Source organism: Pteropus vampyrus, unplaced genomic scaffold, assembly GCF_000151845.1.
Source record: "Pteropus vampyrus isolate Shadow unplaced genomic scaffold, Pvam_2.0 Scaffold220, whole genome shotgun sequence".
In the NCBI taxonomy this organism is placed as follows: Eukaryota; Metazoa; Chordata; class Mammalia; order Chiroptera; family Pteropodidae; genus Pteropus; species Pteropus vampyrus.
The window spans coordinates 1,766,503-1,779,022 of NW_011889001.1; the positions used below are offsets into that span (position 1 = coordinate 1,766,503).

General features: G+C 39.3%; 1 protein-coding gene across 1 annotated transcript in view; it reads right to left on the minus strand.

Moving 5' to 3' along the window:
• STAG1 (stromal antigen 1) overlaps positions 1-11,691 on the minus strand; it is a 335,236-nt gene extending 323,545 nt beyond the window's left edge. The window contains exon 1 of the mRNA XM_023538374.1: positions 11,509-11,691. The gene's annotated coding sequence lies outside the window, so the exon portion shown is untranslated. The remainder of the gene's footprint in view (positions 1-11,508) is intronic.
• Between the last annotated feature and the right edge of the window lie 829 nt (positions 11,692-12,520).

Consider the following 12,520-nt stretch of genomic DNA (forward strand, 5'->3'; position numbering starts at 1 on the left):
TTAAGCTTAATCATTTCTAGTTTTGATTTAAAGTGAGAGACACATGACACTGACTTTCACTTGAACACTTAAGAGGCCACTGTTGGGTTATTAACCAGCCTAATTTCAATACTATTGTGTCTCAGGGAATAGAGAGGCCCAAGGAAAGGAAGAAAGAAGGGGAACAGCTGGTGGTGAAGCAGTCAGAACACACATAACACTTATAGATTGAGTTTGCCATCTTATATGGGTGCAATTCGTGGTGCTCAAAACAATAACAATAGTAACATCAAAGTTCACTGATCATAGATCATAACAACAAACATTATAATAGTGAAAAGATTTAAAACATTGTGAGAATTACCAAAATGTAACACAAGAGACATGAACTGAGCAAGTGATGTTGGAAAAATGATGCCAATAAACTTACTTGGTGCTGGGGTGCCACAATCTTTCAACTTGCATAAAGCACAATACTGCATAGCTCAATAAAGCTAAATGCAATAAAACAAAGTATACCTGCATTAATATTCAATTTCTGAACTCAGATTTAAATTAACCTTGGGGGGAGGGATCTAAGTTACTGTTTAATAAACATCAGTGTTGGTTAGTAAAAATACCTACTACATCTAATACAAGTTTACTTAACAGGAAATAAAATAGTAAAGTCCATGCTAACTCAAATGCTAACAAAAGGCAAAGAACTATAAACTAAAAGTCTACACAACTTTGAGTTAAAAAATAAAGCAAAATGATTTTTCTTAAATTCCTTTTAGTATACTGTTTCTGACAGCATTCTGTATATACATTTGAGGGTCTGAGGAAAGTGATAAAGGCATACATTATACATTATAAAGGGAACATAAAGGAAGCTAGGATCTGAATCCTATTCTGCTAATTAGTAGCTATGTGACCTTTGGAAAAATCTCTTAACTTCTCTGCCTGCTTCCTCATCTGTAAACTGAGACTTAACAATAATACCCACTTCACAGTGACCTTGTAAGGATTACCTAAATTAAAATACGTAAAATGCTAAGAACAGTACCTGCCATATAAGAAGTACTGTTAACTATAATGTTGTTGTACTACTGTTAACTACTATTATATTATCTTGTTTCTTTGTACCATGGTTAATAGCTACCACGCCAGACAACACAAATACAAAACATTTTCATCATTGCACAAAGTTCTATTACACAGCATTGTTATCAGATTACAGGATAGTTAGAATGCCTGGTAACATAATGCGTATCATCATCTTCTCTAACTTTTTTGGAAGTGCTTAGAAAAAAGCACTCTAAGCACAAAGTACTTTGCAATCTAATACTTTTGACATGTAACAAAAAACATGGGTTTCAGTCCTATTAACAAGTCAAATAAAAGAGGACCACGGAATGAAAGAAAGATTGTCTCTTTTATAAGGATCTCTATTCTGAGAGATAACCAAGTGGATTTTTTTATTCCCTGTCTACCCTACCCTATTAAACTCTCTCCCTCAGCAAATGGTACCATGCTTAGAAAAGGAATTATTAATTATATTCGCATAAAATTATCAACATACTTAAAAAAAGCATGTTTATGATTAGTGATACACATATGTCTTTAATATACTGATTTAAAGATCCAGAGGTGGGTCTAACAGCCTAATTTTAAAACAAGGATTAGGATAAAAACATTTTGAGATATTTGCAACACCTGTAATTTAATATGGAAATATTTCTGATTTCTATTGATAACAAAGTCACAGTTGTTAATACAATTGTGATTTGTTGCCTACGTTCAAAAATGAAAGGAACTGCTAAATCTCACTTAGAGGTTAGTGAAATAAAGATGTAATTATTTTCCCATCTAAGTTCATGACCCCTGGGTTAAAAATATATATACTGCTTAAGAGACTAGACTTTAGAATCACAAAAACCTGCACTCAAACCCACCACTTCCTAGCTAGGTAATACTGGAAAAAGGTACTTCACCTCTCTGCTTCATCTGTTAAATGGGAATATCTACATAAGATTGTTGTGTTAATTATTATCATGCTACTTGACACAGCATTTGACACACTCTCAAGTGTGTATATCATAATCATTAACCAAGATCAGTCAATTATACAGTTCACAACCCTCAGTGTGCATCGAAAACTCAGATTTGGTATCAGTTGGTCTGGAGTAGATCCCAATCACTAGTATATTTTTAAAGCTCCCAAATGATTCTAATGTGCACTCACTTGCCTAAAGACAAAGTTCAAACTCTTTTAGTTTGGGCCACTAAACACTCTGGTCACTGCTTACAACTCTACATTTAATCTCTCTTTCACAGGTACCACATGCTCTGAACACACACTGAACTAACGCTTCCTCAGAAAGTAGGCTATAGTAGTATCTCTCAAACATAAATTGCTGGTCTCTACCTCCAGAATTTCTGATTCAGTCAGACTGGGGTGAGGTTCTAAAACTTGCATTTCTAACAAGTTCCTGGATAATGCTGACACTTCTGGTGCAGGGACCACAGTTTGAAAACCCATCGGCAACACTATATCACAACCTTGCACTTTGCATTCACCTGATGCCATTCCCATGTCCATCATCCCACTAGTGCCTAGCTTTCACTTTTCTTTAACTTACATAAGAATTCACTTTCAGGAAGCATTTCCTCACTTCAACATACTACCTCAAAGTATTTATTACCTACTATAAAACTTGAATACAAAAAAATACACTACAGAATTTTCTTATTGGAACACTAACACACAGGGTAGACATCCGCTAACATACAGACTCTTTTTAAGAATTAGGAAGAAAGGCCTACTTTGGGTAGGTGAATCGGAAAAATAAGAAAAAGCAAATGGACACTTTGTCAAGCAGACAAAATCTGGATTTCAGCCTCCACCAACTCTCTTGGCCAGGCACCTGTATGCAGAGCACCAATTCCACAATCAGTCATGGAAGCCCTGGCACAGCCACTACTACACAAAGGAAGGGCACTTAGACCAACCCTGGATTGAGGAAGAGAGAAAGGGGCAATCAGGAAAGAATTTTTGGAGAATGTATCACTTGAGTTCTGAATCACAAATCACCTCCACTGTGCATCAGAAAGACAAAATTGTGCTTTAATGTCTTTTACTCACAGTGTATGGCTCATTGTAGATGTTCAATAAATGTCTGAATAATTCATAATGAATAAAATTAAATGGAAGCACTTGTTAATCTTTCTTACCAAATAAACACACACCCAAAGCTGGCACTAAAGACTATAAATACTATCTAAATATTAATGTAATTGGTCTCCACAGTTATCAGCTAGGGGAAAGTATGAATTATTCTTTTAACCAGTTGGGAGATGAGGGGCAAAAGGAGCTTGCTGATAACACACTTAGGTTTTTCAAACCTAAAGATTTTCAAATCAAACACTCTGCATTACCTCAGAGTCGATTTCCTAATTACTTCAAAGGGACTAAAAAATTTAAAGGAATCTTGGAAACAAGGTCCAAGACTAATTTTACAATGAAGAAACTGAGGCCCAGAAAAGTAATGACTCAAAGACACACAGGTAGATAGTGCTAGAGCTGTAATTAAAATTTGGGTTTCTGGCCCTACACTAGTTTTCTCTCTCCAATGCCATGCTGCCTTTATATTTATAAAGTTAAAAAATCCATAACTTGAGTTAACCAGAGTTTTGTTCATTGTACCCCATTTCTATGAGGGGGAAAAAAAATCAGTCATCTATGATCTTATTTTGTCTAGTAACTTACTCAAAGAGATAACTTTCAAGATATGTTTCTCTCTTGGTAAAGACTCATTCCTAGTCTCTGCGAAATTCTATGTGCAAAGCTAATAATCAAAAAATAACCCTGATAAAACCATCAAGGTTTCTCAACTACCAAGAAAACATTACACTGCCTTTCCAGGATGCAGTTAATTTCAAAAGAAAGAAAAAGAGCCTGACTTATAAAATATGTTTAAAAATAAGAATAAAACTCTGGCTGTAACCTTCATCTCTCAATTAATTAACCAAAGCATCTCATCCTCTGACCATTCTCATTAATAAAGTTTTAATCTGCTAGCTCTATGTGCTGATAATAACCAATTAATTAAAATTCTTTGCTTCTGGAAAGTAACTCCATCACTTATTTAGATTATAATTTTATTCACCTTTTAAATTTAAGATCAATGCCCTGTGGATTGACGTACAATGTTCATGGTCTAATAGTTAAAAGCTACCTTTTTAATCTCTACCAGAATCCATAACAAGGCATGCTTTTATTTTTCCCATTTACAGATGACAAAACTGAGGTTTAGGGAGGTTAAAGAATTTACCCAAATTTACATACTTAGAAAAAGATGAGTTAGAATTTGACACAGTGTTATGCAAGTGCCAGGAACTCTCTTACACAACAGACAACGGCTTTCTTAACCATTATCATGTGACCGCTTAATTCATCTGTGGAAGTATGAACTTTTTAATTATCCCTAGCAGTCCAAGGTACATAGTAAGGCATTTTCTTCCCCAAAGTTAATTTAGGCTCTAAATTAGAATACAGCTTAAGATATTCTTTAGTTTCATGTTATGCACTGTCATAAGCATTTCTATGCATTTGCTACTTCGTACTATCTATCAGAGAAAAAAGGAAGCCTACCTCTCAATGCTCTATATGAGAGGGACAATGATAACCTGAAATAATCAGGCATCTCCCTCAGAGAAAAGGGGAGGCACGCTTAATACCGATTATCAAAATTCACATTTCCTAAGCCTGGATTCCACTCCTATAACTAAACCCACTGCATATGCAGTTATCACATCTTCAAAACTACCTGCGCAAACTGAGACTCAAGAGATCTCACACAAATGCTGATCACATGGCTACCGGTACTGCTAATAATGCATTGTTCTTCATCTCTGACCAAAGAGTTTCATGGCTACTACTAGCATCCATTAAACTGTGGCAGGTTAACTTGTTAGCCTGCAAGTGGGGTATAATCTCAGATCCTTTACAGTCCTTGACAGACATTAACACATAACCAATGTTTATTGTAACTGAAAGAGAAATTCCAATTCCATATCGTCAGAAAGGATAAAAATGCAAAACTCAAATATATGCTGCCTTTCAAACCTTTCTTTACACATTAAATATAAAGAAAGAGTTTTAAGTCAATAGATGGAAAAGGATATAATATGGAAACATTAAGCTAAAGAAATTTGGAGTGGCTATGCTGATACTAGATAATGTAGACTTCAAGACAAAGACCAAAGGAGGACATTTCATAATGATAACAAGGTCAATTCACCAGGAAGGCATAATAATCATAAATTCTATGTGCCTAATAACAGAATTTCAAAATACATGAGGCAAAATTTGACAAAATTAAGGGACAAATAGATAATTCCACAGTCACAGTTATACATTTTAACATCTCTCAACAACGGATAGAACTAAACCACCTCCGCAAAAAGGAAAGACATAATTATTTGAAAAATGTTATCAAAACACCTTAATCTAATTGATATTTATGGAATACCCCACCCAACTGCAGAATACACATTCTTTTCAAGTGTAAAAGGTACATTTACTAAGATAGGCCATATGCTAGACCATAAAACAAGGTTCAATAAACATAAGAGGATTAAAATCATACAAAGAATATCCTCTGACCTCAAAATGAAATTTAGACATTAATAAGATATATAAAATAATCACAAATATTTGAAAATTAAACACTTTTAAGCAATCCATTGCCAATGAAGAAATCGCAAAGCAAATTAGAAACTATTTCGAACTGAATAATAAAAACATAATATATCAAAATTCATGGAATACAGCAATGCTTAGAGGAAAATCTATATAGTTTGAATGCTTATATTGGAAAACAATAACTGTCTGAACTCTATGACCGAGGTTCCAGAAACTAGGTTTCTGGTTTTAAGAAGCCAGAAAAGGAGCAAAATACATAGGAGAAATTGTAAAGAACAGAAATAAATGAGAAAAGAAAAAAAAGAATGGAGAAAAATGACAGTTATTATTTGAAAAGATATCAAAATTAATAAACCATAATTAGACTGGTCAAGAAAAAAGAACACATTAACAAAAACAGAAATTAAAAATGAGATATCACTACAGATCCTACAGACATTAGGAGGCTAACAAGAGAATCTCATAAACAACTTACGTCAACAAACAAGATTAAAGTTTCTTTAATATAATTTACCAAAACTGACTTAAGATGAAACAAAATCTGAATAGCCCTAAAAAAAAAAAAAACTGAATTTGCATTTGTTACCAAAAACCTTCCCACAAACAAAATTCCAAGTCCAGATGTTATCACTGGTGAATTCTAGCAAACAGTCAAGAAAGAATTAATATCAATATTACACAAACAGCAAGAACACCTCTCGACTTAGTTTATGAGGTATCGTATTCCTAATACTGAAAACTGACAGTACGACCAAAGAGAATTTGTCAGGGATTTGGGGATATTTATGAGGGATATTTATGAGGGATATTTATAAAACTCATATTTATAAATATCCCTCATAAATATCCCCAAATCCTTGACAAATTATTAAATATAAAAAGAATAACACACTGTAACCTAAGTGAGGTTATCCTAGGAATCAACATTAACTTTCAAAAACAACATTTATTTATCCATTCTACTACTAAAAGACACTTTGTTTCTAAATATTGGCTACTGCAAACAAGGCTATAGGGAATGTTTTTGTTCACATTATCCTGGTATACGAGTATAAAAATTTCTCTCATCAGGAATGTAGGCAGAAGTATAAGCACTAGGCTTAAGGTTCCTATACTTCAACTTACCAGATAAAACAAATTCTTTTGCAAAATGACTGTCAATTTGCACTCTCCACATTCTCACCGAAACTTGATTATCAGAATTTTTAATATCTGCAAATCTGATGAAAGTGAAACGGTTTCTTCTTATGGTTTTACTCTGTACTCTCCTGATCACCGAGATAATTCAGCACTTTTCCAACTGTAGGTTGCTGAGTCATATCACTTAGGTGAGTTGCTACCAGCATTCTTCATTAAAAAAACAAAAGAAAATATGAGAGTGCACTACATAAAAGTTCAATGTTATTTCATGAAACTTTTATTTCCATTGTGTTTATAATCAGTAACAATGTAAATGTTTTTATAATTGTGAGCTTCCAGCAAGTTAAAAGCCACTACTACAGCTAATTACAAGAAAACTCCTTAAAAGACATTTAGGCAACTGGTTTATCATTTCAGCCCTTAGCACAAAGCAATGTATTTCACAAAGAAGGCAGAACTTGAAATGTCCTTCAAGCACAAACTGGCAAAAAGAGAGGATTCGAAGAGGAGAGAGGCATTAAGAGGTGTATTAAATGGAGGTGTATTACAAAGATTCTATAAAACCAACTTGTCTATGACTTACTTAAAGCTCACTTAAAAAGAATCACATTTCTCAGTAAGACATGGTTTTTCTCAGTATTAAAAGATAGGAAGCTGGGATCCTAACCTCTTAACTACCAAAATGACAAAAAACTGATCCCTCCTTCTCTGTAGACTCAACCCTAACTCTTACTTTAATTATCTTATTCTGGAGCTTATGCAAGACCATTTTTAGATATATCCTTCCTACTTTTCCCTAGACAGTAACACAGTAGCCAAGAACCATCTAAATTCTAAAGATTTATATTTTTATATTCAGATAACAAAGATTAACCAAGCCCCTGCTATACCACTTCTGTATTAAGAAAGTAAGCTGTATCTAACAATTTTAACTCCTAGTTATATTCTTTAAAGCTTGATATCCTTAACTAAAACTGTCCTAATTTCCTCCTCTTGAAAATATTTTGCTTCTTGGACTTGTGGATGAAAAGGGGGCTCCAAAATAACCTAACCAAAAGTAACCTCACAGGGTGATCTGATCATAAATTCCTAACTGGGCAGATCTTGGTGAGTAGTCACACCTCAAGCCTCTAACTTCCCTAGTTATAATTTCAAGCCCTGTCCATTATTTTTGTGTATAAGTTAATACACCTTTGAAATGCCTCTTTTTCAGACCTGTGGGAAGCTAACCATCCTCCAGAGAGCACATAATCTTGTTAATTATCCTGTAAACCAATCTCCACCTTGGCCTTCCTTTCTCCCACCTTCCTTACTTCCCTCTTAATTCTAAATGTGTAAAAGAAACCGCACAACTGTCATTCTCTAGAGCATGTGAGATCTTGCTTCCTGCCAGTGTTGTCAGTTTGACTCAAATAAACTCATAAAAATTCTCTACAGGTTTGGACATTTCCTATATCAACAGGCTATTAAACCATCCCACATACTAAGACCAAACTCTGCTATCTTCTTTGTTCCACCAATAATATCCCTGCTCTGCTATGTTCACATAACTATTCTTTTCCATAAAAATTTCCTCCTCACAAGCTGCTGGACTAATCACACCACAGTATCTGGTGTAATGATTGTTTGAATCTGTCACTTAATAGGAGTGTGATTTTAAGCACTTAATATTCCTTAACTTCTCTGAGATTCAACCTCATCTCTAAAATGGGTAAAACAATGGGTACCAAAGACTTGCATAATCTCTTCCATTGCTCTTTTTACTTAAAACTTTTTCATTTTATTTTTAGTTATTTTTAATTTCCTCTAAATGCAATAAAATGCTTTTATGGAGAGAGGCACTTACATTGAGGTAGCAAGAAATATGGGAAAGGAAAAAGTGTGAAGAAAAACAAAATAAGTACAAGTAAACTTATCGAGTGGTATTACTGCTCTGCCTATGTGCTCTCCTTGTATGTCCAAATTCTAAAAAGGCAAATGTAATACTTTTCCCCATGGCAGACAAAATTCTTAGAACCCTCAATGACTCCCATCCCTGTATTATTCCCTCCCCTTGAGTGTGGGGGAGTTCTGTAGATATAATGGGATATGTAACTCTTGCAACTGTTAAATAGCAAACAGATTTTTGCATATGTATTTAAAGTCCTTAATCAGTTGAGTTTACCAAAAAGGGAGATTATCTTGGGCTGTCTGACCTAATCAAATGAGCTTTTAAAAGGGGTTTTAAAGGGGAGTCTAGAGGTCAGAGATAGAGGAAGTCAGAGACTGGTCCAGCTAGCCTGGATGATAGCAAACAGCCATGTTGTGAACTGCCAATGTGGACACATGGTAAGGAACTGAGAACGGTCCGTGGCCAACGGCTAGCAAGAAAACTTCAGTCATACGGCCACAAGGAAATTAATTCTGCCAACAAGTGGTGAGCGTGGAAGACCTTGAGCCTCAGATGAGAATTGCAGCTACTGCTCGCATCTTGATTTCAAACTGGTTGAGATGCTAAACTGAAAACCTGGCTACAAAGTATCCAGATTTCTGACCTATAGAAACTGAGAATGGGTGTTGTTTAAACTGCTAAATCTGAAAAGAAAAAAAGGGGGGGGGGGAAGAGACTTTTTGTTTGTTTGAAACAAATTTATTCTCAGAATAATGCACAAAAGCACAAGTTGAGACTACCATCTTTTCCCCCAGAGTGCATGTCTCCTCAAAGCACTGATTATAAAGATACACAAATCCAAAATCACGGGACAAGGATTAAAACTCTATGAAAATGCATAAAAATTTTCAATTTTAGAAATTAAAAGGGGATTTTTTCACATATCTGTTAAATACCATATCGTTTATTATCTTCATTTTAGTGATAAGCAAAGTAAGGCTCAAGAATGACATCCCAAAGATCACAAACCTAGGAAATTTTGTAACTTCAGTGCCCGCCTCTACACCAACACCAACAGTCCCCTTGAAGCATTAAGAGCCATTCAAATCAACAGTAATTGTATTACTGTTTTCAAAGAAAGTAATCCTAGTAATATAATTTTCCAAATTTCACATCTATTTAAACATTCCTTAGCTTTGTCAGAACATCAAAACTAAAGAGGATAGAGAAATTTTCATCCAACAGTTGTAAAAATGACCATTGGTAGACCACTTGAGTAAATTCAAAGTACATTTCAAGAATGAAAAGTAAAAAAAATTAGCAAAACACCTGTAGGTTTTCTAGAACTTAATGAATTTAGCAAACTATTTGTGTTGTAAGTATTCTCAAAAATCAAAAGCTTAAAGTAAGCAATGTTATGGGCCTTTCAATATTACACCCCTTGGACAAATTTTTTGAGTCTTAACTCTTCATATGTTATAAACATGAGAACGTGGTACAATATATCATTCAATAAACACGTCGTTTTTATTTTCACTTATGTATATTTCCCTAAGTGCTTCACCACAGAATTTGCAATCTTCTTAATAACACACACAGAAAACTAACGGGTGGAGTTATATTCAAATTCCACGTTACAAATCAGATAACTTTACGCCAATTCAAATACTTTAACACTGACTTTTTCTTTGCTAAGGTGCAAAATATAGCCCTTTGTAGTCACAACCACGAGAAATAAACTGTATCATCTTAGCACCAACGTTAACAGCAAATAATTCACTATCAACACACGCAAACAGCATCACATACAAACAGCATTGTTTTGAGTCCATAAGCTTCCAAATGCATCCATGACTTACACGCCTGGGGCACGATTCTCTGCAATGTGAAGAGAATCAATAACATTTCAAATGTGGGTAGAAGGGGTGACGTGACAATCTTAAAACCTGAAAATTTCTCCGTCCCCACAATACACAAGAAGCACCCAGTTTGGACCCTCCAATCGAGGCTCAGGTCCAACTCTAGGCACTCCAGTTTCCCAGCTTTTCACCCCGCCCCCACCCCGAGAAAGGAGGGAAAACAACTTTTATTGGTCTCATTTCCCGGGGGACTGGCAAACTAGCGGGGCAGGGCTCAGGCCTGGACACGTTTCACAAGGAGGCCTCCGTCGGGGGCGGAGAGCGCAGATAGCGGGAAGCCAAGGTTCGACGCCCCCTTTCCCCATCGCCAGCCCCCGCCCCACCCCACCAAGAAGCAGCCTGGGCCGGCCGCCACGCTGAGCGACCCCCAGGCCCCTCCGCTGAGGCGAGCTCGTTGTCATGTGACAACGCTGCCGCTAAAACACCGCAGAAACGCAGGGCGGCGGAAGGCGTTCGCACCAGTCCGCCTCGGCCCGGCCCCACCGGGCGCAAGCGAGTCCCGAGAGTCCGGGCGGGGGGACGGAGGGCGGGCGGGCTTGGCGGCGGGCCCGAGCGCGCCACAAAGGCTTCCGCGCCCGTCGCCGTTGTGCCCGAACGGGCGGGTGTGCAATTTTCGGGGCCCGCGAGATGGGTGAGGAGCAACAAGGGATCCAGGGTGCTCGCCGCGCTCACAGCAGCCTCCCCACCCCCGCGCGCCTGGACGGCCAGCGACCGCTGCACCCCACACAGGCCGGCGCGGCCTCCCTCCCCCGCGCGGAGCCCGCGCCGGGCCCGCCCGCCCGCTCCCCGCTCGCGCTCTCTCGCTCTCGCCCGGCCTCCATCTTGGATCGGCGCTTCCAGCCCCCGCGCCGCTGCCGCCGCATTCCCCCTCTTTCCCGCCCCCCGCCGCCGCCGTCGCCGCCGCCCGCACTCACCTCAGCTGCCCATCCGGGCGCCACCGGCCGTCGACCTAGTTTCCCCCCAAAAGTCTCCGGTGTGTTATTCCCGATGTGGGGGGGTTGTTACGGGGTGGTCGCCGGGGGTTCGGGAGCGGGGGCCGCGCCTTCAACGGAGCTGCAATCCTAACCCGCCATCTGGTGGCATTTTCCACACGCCAATGGCGCCGCTGCAGACTTGGGTCCGGATCGCCCTCTGCTGGCCGCGGCGCTTACTGCCTCGCTGACGGGACAGGCCTGCCCGGAAAGGGGAGGGAGCGGAGGCGCGAGCTGGGGGCTACGGCGAGAACGCGCGCAAACGCTTTCCAGTGGGGATTGCGCGCACGCGCACCAGAGGGGCGGGAAACGTAGCCGCTGCGTGGCGGCTCCGCCCCCACACGGAGCGCTAGCCCAGTTCAGCCAATTGCGAGCCGCGGATACCGCTCAGTGAGGGCGCTGTGAGCAGCTCGTGGGATGCCTGAGGCGGGCGGAAGGATGACTACGATGGCGCCTGCGCGCCCCGCGAGCTGTGTTGCCGCCCGCCATTTTTGGAGCTTTTACCAGACAGGGGAGAGAAACCAGCCTTCGGCCCCCTTCACCAAGGCCCCTCCCCAGGTCGCTTCTAGCAGCCCTGCCCGGCTCCTGCCCTCACCCCCGCCCGGGACGCGCTTTGCGGAAAACGCTCAAAACCCTGCTCCCACTTCTGTGTTTAACCAGGGCTTCAGAACCTAGCATTTTATTAGCGTTTTATTGTTGCCTGTTAACGCGGCGCTTTACCCGACGAGGGTGAAAAGGTTTCGAGAACTGTTTGGGACCTCCCCCTGCCGCAGATCTAGACGCACAGTGCCCGCCCGAGGCCGATTGGCGTCGTCCCTGCCTCTGTAAAGCAGATCCTCTCCGTGGTGCCGGCTTTGCATAAGGCGGCAGCATTGGCCAGTTAGTAAAAGAATAGCTAGACTAGGAAAATACATATTCCTAGCTTTTGAATTAGATTTCTCCTACCACAGCCTAG